Raw genomic sequence first — 21,577 nt, 5'->3', positions numbered from 1 at the left:
TATAGAGCAAAAAATACGGTACTTTGAAAAAATAGATATTTTGTTATGTGCAAATGGCTTTAGATACCTATTAGGTCCATAAATTACCATAGAGCATATATTCAACACACACAAAAATGGTGACAATTTGTTGTTGACAAAGGACAGCTGGACATATAAAGGGCCCCATTACCTTCAGTAGCCTCATCAAACCTAAATCCCGTTCTGTATGCAAGTAAAAATATAGTATATATAATTAATAGGAACTGAAGAAGATATATGCATATGTATATGTAATTTTGAAAATGAAATAAATAAATAAATAAATAAATAAATAAATGAATCCCAGTACAGGAAACCTCCAGTTTGGAAAACACACACACACACAATTAAATACCTTCACATCAAAATGCAGCATTGTGAATTTAGTGTGGAAGTTCAAGACAGCTGCATCCAAGCTTGGACTTTTCTTGGTGGGGTGGGGGAAGAATTATGACATTTTCTGAGAAGGAAGAGACCCCTACCCATCCCTAATATTTCATAAGCTGGACACACATAGCAGTGGGTTCCCTCCTGCCAACACCAATACCCTCACAGCTGCTCCTCACTTGAGGTCAGGGCAAAAGGCATGCTCTCAGGCAAGGAGAGTTGCATTCCCAAATCTGCCAGCTGAGTCAGCTGATTGAGAAAGTACCTTGAATTGAGTTAATGCTGAGGCACATCCCACAATCTCAAACAATGATGAGCAGGAAGGCAGAAAAGCCATTGCTCAGGCTTCTTTTGAAAGGACTGATGCCAGTGTTAGCTCTTTAACTGCCTTTGGCTGATGGAAACAAAACAAAACAAAATTCTATGCATTTGCAAATAAAGTGGTACCTTGGTTCTCAAATGCCTTGGTACTCAAATGCCTTGGTTCTCAAACACCATAAACCCAGAAGTAAGTGTTCTGGTTTTCGAACATTTCGGAAGCCAAACGTCCGATGCGGCTATCAGCTATTGTTTCTGGGGTGCCTGCACCGATCAGAAGCTGTGCCTTTGTTTTCAAACATTTTGGAAGTCAAACGGACTTCCGGGACAGATTAAGTTTGGTGCTTTTGTTTTTGCTATTTATTTCACATTTTTGTTTTTGAGGCTTTTTCGGTTTGTTTTTGTGACTCTGTGGAACCCAGTTCAGCTACTGATTGATTGATTGATTGTGTGACTGCGGAAATGGATAAAAGCCCCCCATTCAGACAATGACTATTATCAGTGCAAGTCAGAAAAAAATATATTAATTTTTATCATCTACAATACTGTCTTATTTATTTTATAGTAGAGTACATTGATTATCGCTTTCATTTTATGGATCAATGGTCTCACTAAATAGTAAAATTCATGTTAAATTGCTGTTTTAGGGGTTGTTTTTAAAAGTCTGGAATGAATTAATCCATTTTGCATTACTTTCTGTGGGAAAGCACAACACTGTGCAACACTGTTTTGGAACGCTTTGCTTTTGGAACGGACTTCCAGAACGGATCAAGTTTGAGAACCAAGGTACCACTGTATGTAGCTTCATCCAATCTTGTTCTTTCGTCTTGTTTTGTGCTATTTGCACCCCTAAAACAACGACAGCACAACACTGCTGCTTCCACATGAAACAGTCAGAACATGAATGAATGGATCGTGATTGGGGGTGGGAAAGAAATTCAATGCCATTTGCATTTAAAGGAGAACCTACTTAATTCAAGCTTGCCGAAATGAACCAAAACACAATCCTTCAAAATTTGCACTTCTCTGAATATTTCAAGTAATATGCAGTAATGTATATGAAATTGAATATTCAAGGCTAAAGTAGGCATTAGAAACCTATATTTTCCTACAAACAGCAATCAAAAGTGCATCGTGTTAAGGAAAAATTCTTGGCAAATATCTGTATATTAGACAAAATCTATATTAGGAGAACCTTGACCCTATTTTACAATGGGATTGTGAGAGGCACCAGCAGTGTTATCTAGAGCAAAACCCCTACTTTCATCTTAGCCATTTGCCATACAAACTACGGAAAACAATATAAAATTTTGTAATCTCCTCTTCGCCCTCAGTTGGCCTCATTCAAGCTATAATGTTCAATTTCCTTATTCTCCAAATGGCAGCTTTTGGTAGCAAAGTCACATCTAAAGTGAATTTGCTGACTCTATGCTAAACAGCTTCCTGCAGAGTTGAAAAACATTGACTTTTGATGCAAACAGGAATGTGCAGATGTCAAAGGAGATGAGGATACTTTACCAGAGAGATGTAGATCAGACTGCTTTTTTTGGCACTTCCTCTTTTCAATTTATTAAAGGTTGTGTCAAAATAAATTTATTGTAATTGGGGATCAGCCTCGATTACGACAGCTTCATTTGCTCTTTAATGAATGAGATTGCAGAAGAAAAAGCATTGGAGGCGAAAGAGAAAGCAAATATAGATACAGGGGACATGCAAGGGAATCATTGTTTGATGTTGGTAAAAGTGAGGTGGGAATTGTTACAAAACGGCAGTACATTTCAGTCAAGCTAGTGCAATTCTAGGCTGCATCAACAGATGTCTTATGTTACAACAAGGGAAGTTATGTTGTTTTTGTGGTTGAGTCATTTAGTCGTGCCTGACTCTTCGTGACCCCATGGACCAGAGCACGCCAGGCACTCCTGTCTTCCACTGCCTTCTGCAATTTGGTCAAACTCATGTTAGTAGCTTCGAGAACATTGTCCAACCATCTCATCCTCTGTCGTCCCCTTCTCCTTGTGCCCACAATCTTTCCCAACATCAGGGTCTTTTCCAGGGAGTCTTCTCTTCTCATGAGGTGGCCAAAGTATTGGAGCCTCAGCTTCAGGATCTGTCCTTCCAGTGAGCACTCGGGGCTGATTTCCTTAAGATTGGATATATACTCTGCATATAGCCCACTCTCTGATAAATTTTTCATCTGTGATGTCTTTTAACCTTGCTGATAATCTTGCCAGTTCAGCAAACTCTCTTATCTTGTTTTGCCAATCCAAATTATATGGAATATTCTCTCCCTTCCAGCCTTTTGCGATTAGAATTCTGGCAGCAATTGTAACATACATACCCACAATTCCTAGCAGGAAGGCTTCAGTTTTTTGTTTTTGTTTTTTTAAGGGAAGGAACATTTGAACATTTTCTTAAGCTTGTTATAAATCATTTCCCAAAATTGTCTGATCTTTTTACAGTTCCACCACATGTGGATCCATGTGCCTTCAGCCTCCCTGCATTTCCAACAAATGTTTGTCCTGCTCACCAGCTCTCTTAAAAACAGGAAGAAGTGCATGATGGCCTCCCACTAACACAGCGATCTGACTTACACTGTAGTTGTGGTGGCGGTAATGGGATACCTGGTTAGTTCTTGCACAATCTGCTGCACACCCCATTTCACTTAACAAAGCAACAATATCAGTGCAGATTTTTTTTGTGCTCATGGAATGAGTGTGGCCCTCATTTCCCACCCTTCACAGAGTCTGCAGTCATGAGGCTCTAATCAGCACCCGCCAAGCTCCCATTCCCATCAAATCTTGCATCCAACCATACTTTGTTGACAGAGCAACTTCTCCACTGTCCAAGAGAATGGAGTTGACCATGCTATTGTCTCTGGATCAAGGAGCATACTTTCGAACTAGTGATCAAAAGAAGTGTAGTCATTGTAGGCTTGCGGGAAGCAATTTCAGATTGTTTGGTCCATTTAATTTCTTCAAGCACTTCACAGGTTTCAGTGGACCTGCTGTTAGATTGGAATGAGGAAGTGTGAATTATTAAAACGAGCAATCTTCATGCTCATTTGAAGTGTGTAGATGTGCACCCCTCTCTCTCTCTCTCTGCTATGGAGTTCTAACCATTTCTTCCTTTGATGGATCATAATTTGATCACTTTCAAGTACTCAGGGTAATAGCATTACATCAAAGGTGTCCCCCCTCCTCTTTTTAATCTTATTCACAAATTGTAACAGTGCTTATGATGTGCCACAATTCAACATCCTCATTAAAGACGTGACATTTTTAATATCACTTCCGTACTAATTTGCCTGGTGGAAGGTATCATTTTCCCTAATAAGAAAAATGTATTCTGAAGAAACTCCAACTTTGGCTGTTTACATTCTGTATGTCTTTGTATTTTATTTTAATGAAAATAATCGGGAACCTGTCAGTTCTGCCCAACCAGGAAATCAGGTGGGGAAACGCTTATTGGAAAGTACCAGCTAAGGTTGCAGGTGGCGCAGGATCTTACCTTTAAATACCTATAACTTCTTACACATAAAGAAGAAACAGTTAATTGCTGTTTCCCAGAGCCAAAGTATATAACATTTATAATAATATTTTTTATCATTTATACCCCATCCATCTGGCTGGGTTATACGTGAAGGGATCTCCCCACCTTACATTGCAAGGTAGTATTTAAAAATGTTACACCTCTATTCCACAAACTGGTGAAGTCTAGAACACAATACACTGGAAAGCTGTTTATGGCCTTTCTGCTCATATCTGTTGTGACATTGTAAGTTGGTACTGGGTTTTTTTATTATTATTTAAAAATCTATAGAATGCTTTTCAAGAAAAAGAATAATTTTTAAAGCAGTTTAACAATAAATATGCTTCAACAGATGTGCAATACTATTACCAGTAAAACCATATGAGAGAACGATTTCATTTCAAACACTGCAGAGAACAGCACAAACACACAATGACCAAGTGTAAATTCTTCATATAAAGTCCAAACACAGCATCATCTCTATATCATAGGAAACAGAGCCAGACTATTGGTCTATTTAGCTCAATATTACCTGTAAAAAGGTAAACGTAAAGGGCCCCTGGGCAGTTAAGTCCACTCAAAGGTGACTATGGGGTTGTGGTGCTCATCTCGCTTCCGGCCAAGGGAGCCGGTGTTTGTCCACAGACAGCTTTCTGGGTCATGTGGGCAGCATGACTAAACCGCTTCTGGTGCAACGGAAGATTGTGACGGAAACCAGAGTATATGGAAATGCTGTTTCCATTCCTGCCACAGAGGTACCTATTCATCTACTTGCACTGGCTTTCGAACTGCTAGGTGGGCAGGAGCTGGGACAGAGCAACGGGAGCTAACTCCGTCTCGGGGATTCGAACCGCCAACCTTCAGATCAGCAAGCATAAGAGGCTCAGTGGTTTAGACCACAGCGCCACCCATGACCCAATTATCTGTACTGACTGGTAGCAGCTCTCCATGGTTTCAGACAGGAAGTCTCTGCCATCCCTATGTAGAGTTGCTGGGGAGTGAACCTGGGACTTTCTGCAGGCAAAGCGGATGCTCTGCCACAGAGCTACAGCCCTTCCCCAAATCACAGCTTAGGCACTAAAAGGCAGAGTTAAATGGGGGGTGGACCACCTACCCCATGAGGAAAGGTTGCAGCATTCTGTACTTTTTAGTTTCGAGAAAAGGGGACTAATAGGTGACAAAATCATGCATGATATGATGAAAGTGAATAGAGGAAAGTTCTTCTCTCCCTCTCATAACACTAGAATTTGTGGACAGCCAATGAAGCTGAAGGTTAGAAGATTCAGGACAGATGAAAGGAAGACCCTCTTGATGCAGTTAAACTGTGGAACTCGCTCCTGCAGAGGCCAGTGAAGGCCACCAACTTGGATGGCTTTAAAGGAGGGTTACCTGAATGCATGGGACGCGGGTGGCGCTGTGGGTTAAACCACAGAGTCTAGGACTTGCCGATCAGAAGGTTGGAAGTTTGAATCCCTGCAATGGGGTGAGCTCCTGTTGCTCGGTCCCTGCTCCTGCCAGCCTAGCAGTTCGAAAGCACGTCAAAGTGCAAGTAGATAAATAGGTACTGCTCTAGCAGGAAAGTAAACAGCGTTTCCGTGCACTGCCCTGGTTTGCCAGAAATGGCTTAGTCATGCTGGCCACATGACCCGGAAGCTGTACGCCGGCTCCCTTGGCCAATAAAGCGAGATGAGCGCTGCAACCCCAGAGTCGGCCATGACTGGACCTAATGGTCAGGGGTCCCTTTACCTTTACCTTACTGAATACATGGAGGATGAGACTCTTGATGGCTTCATGCTCTGGCTATGCTCTGCCTCCATAACTTTATGACCACTGCCCCATAGCAATTGTTGATATACAATTCCATTCACCATATAGATAGGTTTATGAAGCATTTTTGTATCCTTCTGCTGTGCTGAAGAAGAATTCCACAAAACAGTGGGTATATCCTGAATCACTGTTCACTATGTCTGTTTGCGGACCACTTGGGCAGCGTTGGACGTCACAAAACAAAGCTTTACGGCTTGTTTTCAACCAGATAATGTGACCCATTGCTTCTTTCAGAGACTTGCATAGTTCACAAAGACTTTCAGAGACTTATAAGACTTATGTTTATTTGGTTCTATGTTTCCAAGAGAATCCATCAAGAGTGCATATTTTGTGACTTTCAGATATTTATAAGATTTCTGCTTTGCAGAGAGTGCATATTTCATATATTTCATACTGTTCAACGCTCTGTATAGATTATATAAAGAGTTTATACTGACATCGCATTGTTGTACTTGGTCATCGTGTTGACTTGGATATTACTGCCTCCATGGCGGGCAGCAGCGGCGCTTCTGAATAACTGTTGCTGGAAGCCACAGGTGGGGAGGGGGCTATGGTGCTCAGGTCCTGTTTGTGCATTCCCCACGGGCATCTGGTTGGCCGCTGTGAGAACTGGATGCTGGACTAGATGGGCATTGGCTTGATCCAGCAGGACTTGCCTTACGGTCTTACGGAGCAACAACGGGGCTGCCTCTTAACTTGACAAGCACACATGCGGTGTGATTCATTTCCCATCCTTTGCTTTCTGGTGATGCATTTGAAGTAATGTTCTGCCATTGTGCAAGGAGTGCTTCGGGGCTCCCTTTCCAGCCATATTCTGCAAAGCAGTTATATATTTATGTCCCTATTGTGCCATGTAATTCAATAGTCCTTTTATGGAGATAACACTTGGATTTATGCCTCGTTCCCTGGGCGGCATTTCCAGAAGTAGTCCTCGCATTGTCGTACAGTGGATGGATGTCAAATTTTGGAATTTTCTTAAACTGGGACCTTGATAATGGGATGTGCAGCAGATCGTAAATCAGTAAGATTCCCTTCCCCTACAACACACACACACACAAACTTATTTCATTCCTCATCCCCTCCCTCTTTTTGGAAGGAAATCAGATTGCTTCATTGTCTTTGGCAAAGACTTCCAGCATCACAGTTTAGCCACACATAACATCTCCCTGTGCGGCCATATCATATTGTTCAAACACATTCCCATAATTGTGCATCTTTGTATCAAGAGGCTAGACACACACACACACACACCCTTACATACTACCGGAGTAAATTGCTAACGTAGCCAAGAAGAGGAAGAAAGGGACATTAGAACAAAGTTTTCGTTTTACAGCATTCGGATGTTGATAGGTTTGTGCAGCCTGACACTCCATGACAGCAGTTGGACGGGGGGCGGGGGGGGGGGAGAGAAGTTCAGTTCACATTTTTAGGCCCTCCTACTTCATCCTACTTCATCCACACTTCCCAGAAGGATAAATGAACCAAAATGTAGATGTCCTTCAATGAGATTCACACTCCTCCCAATGTTGCTATTCCTCAAACTGCCCCCCCCACAAAAGGCTACAAAAATGAATATATTATGGGAAAGCGTGTGTGAAGATTCATAAACTAGTGAAAATGACATATAGATGCACACTGTACTGGGGGAAATTGCATGCAAAAATGTGCACATGAGGAGGCGAATTTGCATTAAAAAATGTGATTATCTGGCAAAATGCACAGCAAATTGCTGATTAAACTTGGCTACGGCCTTATTAAGATGGGAACAAATGGGGATTTGAGAGAATGTCATTCCTGCTCTTACAGAGGGGACATAGAATCATAGAATTGTAGACATGTTTGCCTTCAGCCTCTCTTACGAGTTGTGCTCACAAAGGGAGGGGTAGCAGTGTGACCATGTGAGACCTCAGGCTATTGGGGAAGGGGTTGGAGCCTGGTTTTATTGGCCTCTCTCTCCCCGAGCTCATCCTCCCATACCCTCCAAGTGTTCTGATTTTCTAGGGACAGGCGAGACAGGGAGGTGAGTCACCAGGGGATCAGGACTGGTCGTTACCCTGACAGAGATAAAAGGCTGTTGGACCCCGCCCCAGGTTGCAGGAGCAACGTTGCTGTTTGCCAGAACCTGCCTCAGACCCTGTGCCTGACCTTGTCTGGTTTCCTGCCTTTTGTCCTGCCTTGGCCCTGTCAGACTGACTCCTCGCGGAACCCTTGAATTCGGGACCGGACCTGGACCGCGTTTCTTGGGTTATCCCTGGGCCCAGCACAAATGCCCTTCTTTCCCCTGCGGCCACCAAGCTCAGGGATGAAGATGAGCCAGTGTTTGTCCCAAGTGGTGGCTGCAGCAGTGACCATTGTGTCTGCACAGCCACCGCTGCTCGCCTCATCCTTTGGGCAGCTTGTAGCAGCTGCTGGAAAGCAAGCAAGGAAGAGGAGGGGCTGCCAATGCCACAGCCCAGGCCCATATGAGGGGTGCCTTTTAGGCCTGACATGAACATTTGGGTGAATGCTGGACAGTGGGCTCTGAGTGCACAGGGTTCATACCCAAAAGCTCACCTAGTCAGGAGGAAGGCATTTCCTCCTAATCCTTAGCTAGGGAGCCACAGCCACATCTTATGTCCAGAAGTCTGGAGGGATGCAGTTTTGTGTCTCTTTTCAAGAAATGTGTACTTTGTACGTGTTCTACAATTTCCATTCTTTTAAGCCAGAGTTCATTGAAACCCTCACCTGTTAAGCCTTTATGAATTTGGTTAATTTCCTCTGCAGTTCTTCCAAGATCCTAGATTAATAAATATAACCATTATTCCAAGGCTTTGTCTCATGAGGCTTCTTTGCGGGTATGAAGGCAAATGGAGATTGAGAGAGTCATCCATCCCAATTCACTTCATTTGCCATCTCCAAAGAGCATATTTTACTGAAGTATACACTGTATTCCATGCTCTGGTGACTCCCACTATGGATTATTTCAATGTGATGTACGTGGGGCTGCCCTCGAAGACAACATGGAAACTTCAGTTGGTCCAAAATGTATCAGTCTGTTTACTGGCGTAGGTTCACTTCAGACCTTAAATAACCACCATTTCAAAACAGTCACACTGGTTGCCAGTTCATTCCTGGGCTCATTTGAAGGTGCTCGCATTAGTGGTTAAAGCCCTAAACAACTCAGACCCCTAATATCTGAAAGATTGCCACCTTCCTTACCAGGGGTGCCAACTTGAATAAATAATTGATCACAAGACACACACTATTTGAATGTCAATTCCCATCAATTTTTGAGGGGCCTGGCCCCCTCAAATATTTTATTGGGTGAGCAAAGGGACCGGACACAATTCAAAGTGTTGGTGCTGACCTTTAACACCCTAAATGGCCTTGGACCAGTATACCTGAAGGAGCGTCTCCACCCCCATCGTTCTGCCCGCACACTGAGGTCCAGCTCTGAGGGCATTCTGGCGGTTCCCTCACTGCGAGAAGCCAAGTTACAGGGAACTAGACAGAGGGCCTTCTCAGTAGTGGCGCCCGCCCTGTGGAACACCCTCCCACCTGATGTCAAAGAGAAAAACTACAGTCATACCTCATGTTATTTTTGCTTCATGATACATTTTTTTCAGGTTGTGTCCAGCACCAACCTAGAAGTACCGGAAAGGGTTACTTCCGGGTTTTGCCACTCGCACATGTGCAGAAGTGCTAAATCACGCTTCGTGCATGTGCGCAAACACCAGATCATGCCGTGCACCTGCACAGATATAGTGCTTCAGGTTGCAGGTTTTTCATGTTGCGAATGGAGCTCTGGTACGAATCCCATTCACAACCAGAGGTACCACTGTACCAGACTTTTAGAAGATATCTGCAGCCCTGTTTAGGGAAGCTTTTAATGTTTGACACACTACTGTATTATAATATTTTGTTGGAAGCCGCCCAGAGTGACTGGGGAAACCCAGCCAGATGGGCAGGGTATAAATAATAAATTATTATTGTAATTATTATTATTATTATTATTATTATTATTATTATTATTATTATTATTATTATTATCATCTTGGCCCCTAGGATTTGGTCCCTTTGTTCCCTACACATTCGCTTGGGTGCTGAGATCAGAGGAGGGGATCCTCTTGGAGATTCCTCTGCTCTCAGAGGCTCTGTGTCAGGAACTGGGCTGAACAAGAGGAATGGGAAATGCACATTCGGTCTGATCAGCTCCTCTCAGAAGAGGAGGGGGAAGGGAAGTACCTCCATCTTGTCTCCAGCTGTCTCAGGAGGAGAGGGAGACAGGGATGATGTACAGCTGGATGAGGAAATGCCTAGTTACGAGGTAGTTGAGGAGGAGGGAGAAGTGAGTGAGCAGCCAGCAGATATCTCCCTGAAGAGTCTGTGTGAGCCTGCTAGTCCAAGGACTCGCTGGTCCCTCCACATTCAAGAACAGAGAATGTGGAGGGATGTGGCTCTTGTGACTTCCTGTAGGTTTCCAGGATGTTGTCTGGGACGGAAGAGGAGGGACTCAGAGTAGCCAACTTCTCCTATGCGTGGAGACATGGATCTTTTGCCTTGCAACCAGTTGAACTGAATAAAAAACCATAAAATACAAACTCTTTGTTCTTGCCTCTGAGGCTACTGGGGGAGGAGAAGATACTCCATGCCTGACACTCTGGGTGGTGGCAGCCCAGGAGAGGGCATTCCCTGTGGTGACCCCTAAGCAGTGGAACTCCCACCCCAGAGAGGCATGCCTGGCACTTTCATCGCATAGCTTCTGGCAAATGCTGAAGATCCACTTCTGTTTTCTTTTTTTCCATAATATTCTTTATTGATTTTCATTTACATACTCCACATACACATATTGTATTACATTTTACATTTATATTTGCTCCTAGGAGCTGACTTCCTTCCTTCCTTCCTTCCTCTGGCTTTTTATATCACATCTAAATTTTCCGCATTGTCTTCATCCGTTTTGTATATTATTGTTCTTCTTTTGTATTTGTCCACAGAGTGTCTATAGCCAAATAAATCCTCCTGTATATTCAATTCTTATTGTCTGTCTGTATTCATTTACAACTACCATTGGTTAGATTAATCACATTATACATTATACATTTTACTTTTTATTATTTTCTTTATCCAGAAATTTTCTTTGTATTTCACATTATGAGCTTTATTTCAGTTCTACGGGTTTCACTATTTCACCTTATCCTTCCTATGTATGACATAGATTTTTCCCATTCTTTTTGAAATGTTTCACCGTCCTGTTGTCAAATTTCCCCCATTAATCTAGTTATTTCTGCATATTCCATTACCTTCTGTCGCCATTCTTCTACTGTTGATAATTGCTGTTGTTTCCAAACTTTTTTACCCTGGCTTTTGATACTTGAAGTGCATATTTTTAGAACCTACTTTATTGTATTTCTTTTTGCAACTGTAAGTTGTTTTTAATATTGTGTTTTAAGGGTGCAACTTGCCCTGGGACCTGAGGGTGAAGGGTGGCTAATTATTATTAATAATAATCATAATATTTTTTACCTGTGCTGTGTTTTACTGATGGCGCCCATGTACCGATGCACAGGATAGTCCTGTGCTTCACTGCATTGCATATATATGTTCAGCTCCCTTTCTGTTATCTCGAGTACTGTTGATTAAAGGTTGAAATCTCCAGAATGAACCTACCAAGCAAACATATTTTGATTTCTTTATTTATTTCTGGCTCTACCTCGAGGAGTTGACAGATGATATTTCTCATCGTTCGTTTAGCCGGAACATCAATACGGGACGAGTTTGCCAATATTTGCACAGGGATTTCTGTCATGTTAGTCTTCTGACATCTGCTCGGCTCCTGATACTGAAGACTCGCTGTGTTTTCCAAAAGGACAGAGTCAGGCGCTCCATCGGAAGAGAGGAAGGGAAGCAGGCATCATGTGAATGGCAACAAAGTGAATGGATTCATAACAAATGATGGATTCAAAAGAGCAGGGGCCACTCTCTTAGGGGCACGGTGGGATTTCGCGAACAAATCTTACAACAAATGATTCTGGGGGTTATGACAAACGACTCTGTGGGATACCTTCCCAGAAATGAATATGCAACTGGTTGTTTTTCTCCTTTGGTTGCATGATACCTAGAAAAGTGTGGGTTTAAAAGTATTAGTTTATAGTAGAGTTGTTGTATGGAAGTGAGAGCTGGATCATAAAGAAGGCTGATCGCCGAAGAATTGATGCTTTTGAATTATGGTGCTGGAGGAGACTCTTGAGAGTCCCGTGGACTGCAAGAAGATCAAACGCATCCATTCTGAAGGAGGTCAGCCCTGAGTGCTCACTGGAAGGACAGATCGTGAAGCTGAGGCTCCAATACTTTGGCCACCTCGTGAGAAGAGAAGACTCCCTGGAAAAGACCCTGATGTTGGGAAAGATGGAGGGCACAAGGAGAAGGGGATGACAGAGGACGAGATGGTTGGACAGTGTTCTCGAAGCTACCAGCATGAGTTTGACCAAACTGCGGGAGGCAGTGGAAGACAGGAGTGCCTGGCGTGCTCTGGGACATGGGGTCACGAAGAGTCGGATACGACTAAACGACTAAATAACAACAGCAGCAAGAGTTGTTGTTATTATTAGATATTTATTCCTCCATCTTTACCACTGATGGGATGGCTGATGGATAAATATAAGAACCGCTAAAAACAGGGAAATCATTTTTTTAAAAAAAGATAGAATCTCTCTCTCTCTCTCTCTCTCTCTCTCTCTCTCTCTCTCTCTCTCACACACACACACACACACAGAGAGAGAGAGAATAGTAGAGCTGAAAAACACCATGAGGACAATCTAGTCCAATTCGTTGCAATGCAGGAATCTTTCACTCAACGTGGAGCTCAAAACCCACAAACCTGAGATTAAGAGTCTCATGCTCTACCAACTGAGTACAGCACCAGCCCTTTGATTAAAAGCAGTCAATTCCCAAAAGCCTGTTGGAACGAGGAAGTCTTAGAATAATAGAATTGTAGTCCTTGCTTGCTTGTCACCCTCCCTTCACCCTAAGGCCCTAGGGCAGGTTACAACCTCATAACACAATATCAAAAAAACAGTTTAAAGCAAAGCCACTTCCGACTTCAGAGGAGGTGGTGTTGTGGGCTGTACACCCCACTGCGCACAGTGGCTGGCTCTCAGCCTCCATGCGATTGAGGGAATCCCCGGCCGCGTCATCCCCTGGACAGCCAATCGGCTGGCTCATGGTGTATGGCCTGCCCTATTTAATGCAGGTGCGGCTGGGGATCTCCCTCTTTTGCCGCCTCCAGCTGCTCTGGTTTCCCGCCCTCTAGGGTTTTCATCTTTGACCTTGCTATGGACCTCGGTTGGTCGCCGTTGAGGGGCCTGGTAGGAATTTTTTCCACTTGGCAAATTGGCACCAGCCACTTGGTTTTCGCCTACCTCGTAGCAAATCATCACAACTTTCTGGGTATTGGCATTTCTGGGTATTAGGCATTGTTTTGTAGATGGGAAGAGGGGAGGTAGCGCCATCACCTGCCCTGCATATTGAAGGGAAGTCTGATAAAGGATTCTGGGGGGCGTGGCCCTGTCCGAAGCCTATGGAGGTGAGGGCCTAAGGCACGCCCCCTAGCGGTGATCCCGGGGGAGTTCCTAGTTGATGTGCATCAGCAGGACTTCCCCCTACTGGTGGTTAACCCTTCCCAAACTTCAAACAAACAGGCTGAAGCTGGATATAGTCGGTTAGGACCAATGTCTAAGTCAATACCACTCATCGCCTGTAACCAATAAAGTTGTGGCCATATTTAGCCCATTAACCTTAAATAATTATGTCATGTGTCTTTATTTCCACTGGGGGGGCGAGAACTCACCACGCAACATACAGCCAATAAACAACTCATGTTTTAATTGTTTTATTTATTACATGTGTGTTTGCCACCTGGGGCTCCTTTCAGAGGACGGGCGGAATATAGAGCCAATGTGGCGTAGTGGTTAGTGTCTCAGACTAGGATCTGGGAGACAAGAGTTCAAATCCCCACTCAGCCTTGAAGCTCTCACTGGGTGACCTTGGAAGCCGCTCACTGCCTCCCGGCTTAAGCTACCTCACAAGGTTGTTGGGAGGATAAAATGGGGAGCAGGAGAACTATAGACGCTTCCTTGTGCTCCATGAAGGAAAGAAAGTGGGATATAAACAAATTGAATGAATGAATGAATGAATGAATGAATAGCTCTAGAGAAATGAAGTCCAGCCCCCTAACTTTACACCATTTTTCAGTTCTCTCCTTCAAAATGTGTATTTTAAGCATGTGAAGAAAAAGGTTTTTTTGTCAGCTTCCCCAATGCATTTTTTATGTGGCCATTTCAAGTTCAGTCTTGATTCTACCTCGTCTAAGATGAATAGACCTGCGTCAGCAAAAACCAATCCAACTAAGTACTTGGATGTTTGATGTATTTGAGTTTTTAATATTATTTCCTTTTTACTGAGCCCAAGGGATATCGGTTGCAAAACTTAAAATCAATAACTTTTTTTTTTGTAAAAAACCCACACACATTGGAAATGATTTATAGCCCCAACCTAGAATGTTGATTTTTTTTGTGTTAGGAAATGGACTCGTGAAGACCTTTTCCAACCCATTCTGTTTGCCTCTATTGTGTCCATTAAATTTCCATTTATATATATATATCTAATTGAAAGCAATTGATTTAGAGAGCGTCTTTCTTTAATTGGCCTTCTCTCCCCTCCCCAACTCCAATATCATTCCTGATAGCATCAATTGCCTTTGTCTCACATGAGTTTAAGCTTACAATAAGGATGAGCTCTGAAATGTCATGTGCTGGCCAAATATTGTGTGGCATTTGCTTCAGATTTCTTTTGACAGAAATAAAGACAAGCTACTAAAATACTTTTGCGTTTCTGAAAATCTATCAGAGCCTATAAACGTCTCCCAAAGCAATGCTCTGGGCTCTTAGTTCCTGCCACTGCAAGAAGGCAAAAAATAAAATAAAAATGTTTTGTTCTTGTCTCGATCCTAAACAGGGAAGCTGTTCAATGTGGATTGTCAAGAATGACATTTTCCCCCTAAAGGGAAGGATTCAAATGCCATCTGTTTGTACTTCCCGTCACTCTTTCAAGCTTTCTGGATTTTTGGACTATCGCTTTTTGGCGTGAGCAAAACCTTATTTAACCTTCCTTTTCCCCTCACATTATTAATATTCGTGCCATACACTCAAAGGAGATTGTAGAAACCAATTAGAATGCTCTTTGTCTAGGAGAAGTTGCTCCCTTATTATCTAGCCACAGAGATATCAAGCAGTAATTTCAAGAACTAATCCCCAGGCCCTGCTGGCATAATTGACAGACGACTTGTAAGACAAAAGTCTCCGTTGAGGCCTCAGAGGCCCAATTGGTGGGTCCTTGCATGTGACTTGGTCAGTAACGACCCAATTCAATGAGATACAAGCAAATGGAAATGGTAGATTTCTAAATGGGCCAGTTAGGCCCCCAAAATGAACCATTTCCTGGTGTTTGTCTGGACCCAACATGGTAGAAGGTGACAATGATTGTGGGCAGTCAATAGCAGAAGGATGACAAAGAGGCCGAAGGGATACAGGCCTACTTTTCACAGAGATGGGGGGCCTGTGGCCAAACAGATGATGCCTTCCTCCATTCCACAGGAAGCTGCCCCATAGTGAGTCAAATTATTGATCCATCAAGCTCTGTATTGTCTATACTAACTGACTGTCAGGGACTGGCTGGATGAGGAAGAGTGGTGGGACTCCAGGGAGGACAGAGGAAGAAGCAGAAGCAGAAGCAGAAGCAGAAGGAGAAGGAGGAGGAGGAGGAGGAGGAGGAGGAGGAGGAGGAGGAGAAGGAGGAGGAGAAGGAGAAGGAGAAGGAGAAGGAGAAGGAGAAGGAGAAGGAGAAGGAGGAGGAGGAGGAGGAGGAGAAGGAGGAGGAGGAGGAGGAGGAGGAGGAGGAGGAGGTGGAGAAGAAGAAGGAGAAGGAGAAGAAGGAGAAGGAGAAGAAGGAGAAGGAGAAGAAGGAGAAGGAGAAGAAGGGGAAGGAGAAGGAGAAGAAGGAGAAGAAGGAGAAGAAGAAGACTTAGTGTGCTGGCTTGGAATTCGGACTCAGATGCTGAACCTGAGGGATCCCAGCCTGCACAGGATTTGTTTTTTTTATATATAATTTTTTATTAAGATTTTTCATACAAATACATATTTAACAGACAAAATAATTTTTATAACATCTTTTCATTCTACTTTGGACTCCCTCACGCCTCCTGCTTCCACTTGCATCATTAAAAAGAGAATTTTTCCAAGCAAATTATCGTTTTGTTTAAAATCTTAAATCCAATAATTTAGGTTAAACTCTAATATAAAATATAATTTGATGGTAGACAGTTGTTTCTACTCTGGCATCTTTGTTAGCATTCAACCAAATTACAATACTTTTGTAGATAAATCTTGAATTTCTTCCAGTCTTCTTCAACCCTCTCCTCTCCCAGGTCGCGGATTCTGCCAGTCATCTCGGCTAGTTGCATATAGTCCATCAGCTGCATCTGCCATTCTTCCAGTGTGGGTAGATCTTGAGTTTTCCAATTCTTAGCAGTGAGTATCCTTGCCGCCGTTGTAGCATACATAAAAAATGTTCTGTCCTTCTTTAACACATTCTGGCCGACAATGCCCAGAAGGAAGGCCTCTGGTTTCTTAGTAAAGGTATACTTAAACACCTTTTTTAGCTCATTATAAATCATTTCCCAGAAGGCCTGCACAGGATTTGATTCCCCGCCTCCAGAACTAGCTGAGCTGGGGCTGGGACATGAGCCCAAAGGGTCCTCACCTGTGCTAGATCCTCAGGTGCATGCATCAGCTGAGTCTGCTCTGGCTCCTGAAGTGATGGAGGACCCATTGCCTGCAGGTGCTCCACTCTCAGCCCCATCAGGGGAAGCTGAGGTTGCCTCTGGGTCCGGTAACCCTCCAGCCTCTCCTGAGCTGCAGAGGCTCAGGGCAGAGAGGCAGAGGGAACTAAGTTCCCACAGGAGGAGTGCTCGCCTCCAGGCGAGGTGAGTCACCAGAGGATCGGGGCCACCCCATGCCTTGGGGCAGAAAAAAGCCAGCCAGCCCCAGTCCCAAGTTGTGGGAGCAACATTGTTGGTTGCTAGTTCCTGCCTGAACCCTGTCCTGCTTCCCTGACCTGCCCTGGCTCCCTGCTTGCAGGCCTGTTCCTGACTTCACCCGACTCCCTGCCCTGCAGCGACTACGGACTGCCTCTATATTGCACCTTTGACCACGGACCGGATTTGGACCTCACCTCTTGGGTAACCCATGGGACCAGCACACTTAGACCCCAGATCATGGTGGTCGGACATTGAAGAGCAGTTTGCATAAGGCACAAGCTGGGAGGTGCTAGAAACAGGGGGTTTGAGCAATCAAGTGGGGAGTCAGGAGAAGGAGGGCAGGGTTAGAGGTTGAGAGTCACAGTGTGAGTGCAGACTCAGGCAGAGAGGAGTCAGAGGTTGCCCTTGCTACCCAGCTGCTGCTCAGTCCCAGTCCTGGTGGCCCTCCTCCCCCCCCACCCCTCTTACACCCTGTTCAAGGAGAGTCCTGCATGTTGCTGAGCAATGGGCCAGGCAGGCTCAGAGAAGGAGCTCACCCCCTCTCCGCAGTCTCCGTCTGCTTGGGAGGGATCTGGTGCCAGAGGCTAGCGGAGGTAGCCAGGGTAAGTGGTCAGGTTCAGCAACATCTCAAGCTGAATGAATTGAGCCAGAGCAACCCTGCTGTGCTGTTGCTTTCTGTGAATAAAAGCTAATTGCTTTCCATGCCCCACGTTCTTCCTGCCCTGTGGACAACCTGTGCTTGCCTGACAGCTCCTTGACACTGACATAGTCTCTCCATGGTTTCAGATGGGGGCCCCTCTTTGGAAATGCCAGGGATTGAATGTGGGACCTTCTGCATGCAAGCTAGATGATCTACCCCTGAGCTAAAGCCCTTCTCCATATCCAAAAGCTGGTTGGACTGGCAACTGAATTTTACTTCCACACCCTCCACTGTACCAGAAAGCAGCAAAGCTAGCTCAAGGGGTGCAAAGCAGTCTTCAGAACACAGGCACACGCCTGAAGCAGCTGCCTCACTCTGCCCAGTAGTATCCTATTTGTGATGAGTAACTTCGCAGGTAGCACTGTGGGTTAAACCACAGAGCCTAGGACCTGCCAATCAGAAGGTCGGCGGTTTGAATCCCTGCGACGGGGTGAACTCCCGTTGCTTGGTCCCTGCTCCTGCCAACCTAGCAGTTTGAAAGCACGTCAAAGTGCAAGTAGATAAATAGGTACCACTCCGGCGGGAAGGTAAACGGAGTTTCCGTGTGCTGCTCTGGTTTGCCAGAAGCAGCTTAGTCATGCTGGCCACATGAGCCAGAAGCTGTATGCCGGCTCCCTCGGCCAATAAAGCGAGATGAGTGCCGCAACCCCAGAGTCGGTCACGACTGGACCTAATGGTCAGGGGTCCCTTTACCTTAACTTTGGTTGGAGAAATGCATCACAAAATTAAGAGGTCAATTTTGAAAGGAAGGCTGTGTTGCAGTTCGCCTACTGTTTCAGAAATTGCAAATTAAACAGATTCTCCTTTAAATGTGTACCAAGTCAAATTTCTCCTCCGTCCCTAGCTGATTTCAGTGCCTTGAAGTACTATGCTCCCAAGCAGTCCTCCGTTGAAACAAAACAGGATGTTCTGAATATGCATTCTTGATGCATCTTTTTGAAAAGGAGAACAACATTGATGTATGAAATTTTGACAAGCTAACCATGCTGTTGTCAAGGGAAGACAACACATCTTTGGCAGGGAGGACAAAGTCAACCTTGTGGCCTATAAGTTTCTGTTCTTTGCTTGACTTTCTGTTTATTACGCACCTGACTGCACCCATCATATCCTCCATGACTAGCAATCATCAACGCATGGAACTCGGGCTGCAAAGGGAAATGAGAGAGGAGTCAACTTGCTGGCACTGGCGCAAGCCTACCTGTGCTGCAGTTTCAGTCTGGTTTAATGGCCTATCCTCTCTTGTACAGGCACTACACTTTGTGGCGTAGTGCTTAGAGTATGGCCTGGAAGACCAGGATTCAAATCCCCACTCAGCTATAAAGTTCAGTGGGTGTTTTTGGGCCAGTCACTCACTCTCAGCCTAACCTACCTCACAGGCAGGGCCAGATATAGGTTTGGTGAGGCCCTAAGCTACTGAAGGCAATGGGGCCCTTTCTATGTCCTGCTGTCCTTTGTCAACAACAAATTGTCACAGTTTTTTGTGTTGAATATATGCTCTATGGTAGTTTATGGACCTAATAGGTATCTAAAGCCATTTGCACATAACAAAATATGTATTTTATCAAAGTAATTGTTGAACTGAAATACAATTAAGAAGAAGTATATTAATAGTGAAATAATTATTAAGCTCTAACTTAAAATGATTGGGGGCCCATTACTTACATCTTAGGAGCCAACATGACACAAAACACTGTTGCTATATGTAGGTTTTATTTTATTTGTTTTTTAACTTGTCTTTTGGAAATGTACATCCAGGTTTTTTTCCTTTAAATTTTTTGGGGGCCCCCAAGAGAGTGGGGCCCTAAGCTATAGCTTGTTTAGCTTATACTTAAACCCAGCACTGCTCACAGGGTTGTTTTGAGGATAACATTTTTGGGGGGATACCTATGTATACCACTTTGAGCTGCTTAAGGAAAGGTAGGGGATAAATGTAAATAACAGCTGTAGTAGTAGTTTGGAGTAGATGTCTTATTCTAACTGTATTCAGAGCCATGTACAAGGATGGTACTATATAGTAGCAGCCATAATAGGCATGCCTCTATTTTCAATGGGAAACATTGCAAGGCTTGAGACCTTTGCAGTGAGAATGGGCTGCAGTTTTAAAAAGCAGGAATTGCTTCCACTGAGAGTCTGGCCCCAATGGCCAGCTGCTGCTGACTCTTCTCACCTCTGGGTCTATCTCTGAGGGACTCCTTCACACACCTTCGTTGCAAAAAAGAAAGAAGATTTGATGAGAGCTCTCTACACATTGCCTCCACAGATCATCATTTTTCTCTGCCAACACATTTGCATCCCAGCAAAAGCTGATGGGAAACTTGGCAAAGGGACTGAAGTGCCTTCCATCCATTCGTTCTCAGCTCACTGAGCAGATAGATTAGCATGGGAATTGAGCAGAATTGCCGATGTGAAATTAAATCTCGGAGACCAGCAAAGGCCTCCCTCCAGCATTAAGGTGGTTTGACCTTTTCGCAGCAGAAAGGTTGAGGAATCAAGCAGAACCTTGATAATGCAATGCAGGGTCCATTCACACTGACACCTCTGTCGTGCGCTGACCCATGTACATGGCACGAATCTGCCATGGTGAATCCAATGCACTTGAAAATTCTACACCACCCACAGTCCATGGTGCCCCTCTAGATGTTCTTGGACTTCAACTCTCATCATCCCTGACCACTGGCCATGCTTGCAGGAGCTGATGGGAGTTGTAGTCCAACATCTGTAAGGTGCCATGGTGGCCACCCCTGGAATACACCCTGGCTTTGGGTTGATGTGACCAGACACTCCTGATCCAGGAATCTCCAGGGATGGTATTAAAGAGAAAGAGGAAAGAGGATTTAAAGCGGATTGCAGTATATATGAAGAACCACTGCAAGCAGGTTAAAACGTTAGCAGGTTTAGAATAAATTCAGCAGTATAAAATATATGGAGATGAAATGAGAAAGAGAAGATCTGGAGAAATCAGAAAATGCAGTGCTAAAGGATAATGGGAGGAAGCCAGGGAAGGGCGGAAGGGAAGTTGGCATTTTAATTTTTAATTGCAATGTTATATTGCATATGGAAATGAAAAAATTCTAATGATGATGATGATGACAATTTATTATTTATACCCCACACTCTGGGCGGCTTTCAACAGAACATTAAAAACAGAATAAAACTTCAAACATTAAAAACTTCCCTAAACAGAGCTGCCTTCAGATGTCTTCTAAGAGTCAGAGAGTTGTTTATTTCCTTGACATCTGATGGGAGGGCGTTCCACAGGATGCACTACCGAGAAGGCCCTGTGCCTGGTTCCCTGTAACCTCACTTCTTGCAATGAGGGAACCGCCAGAAGGCCCTCAGAGGTGGACCTCAGTGTCTGGGCTGAACGATGGGGATGGAAACGCTCCTTCAGGTATACCGGACTAAGGCCGTTTAGGGCTTTAAAGGTCAGCACCAACACTTTGAATTGTGCTCAGAAACGTACTGGGAGCCAGTGTAGGTCTTTCAGGACCGGTGTTGTATTAGGGCTTGCTCTGCACCTGGGTCTGAAGTGGCAACACTGGATCAAAGGGAAACCCCAGAAAATGCACCTCCTCTTTCAGTGGAGAGTTCAATCCCTACTAGAACAGGCTATGCAACTGGGGTGTCAGTGTGCAACCATCACTGATAGCCCTCTCATCCATGAATGTGTCTAATGCGGTTTTGAAGTTTGGTGGCTATCACCACCAGGGCTGGCTTACCCA

The 21,577-nt window shown here is 44.3% G+C and overlaps 1 long non-coding RNA gene across 1 annotated transcript in view; it reads right to left on the bottom strand.

The window, feature by feature from the left end:
* LOC309357332 overlaps positions 1-21,086 on the bottom strand; it is a 39,839-nt gene extending 18,753 nt beyond the window's left edge. Inside the window, exon 1 of the long non-coding RNA XR_014163099.1 lies at positions 21,027-21,086. This is a non-coding gene — a long non-coding RNA (uncharacterized lncRNA). The remainder of the gene's footprint in view (positions 1-21,026) is intronic.
* Between the last annotated feature and the right edge of the window lie 491 nt (positions 21,087-21,577).

The sequence above is a fragment of the Podarcis melisellensis genome (genome assembly GCF_964234715.1).
Source record: "Podarcis melisellensis genome assembly, chromosome: 14".
In the NCBI taxonomy this organism is placed as follows: Eukaryota; Metazoa; Chordata; class Lepidosauria; order Squamata; family Lacertidae; genus Podarcis; species Podarcis melisellensis.
This window is presented reverse-complemented; position numbering and strand designations above follow the sequence as displayed.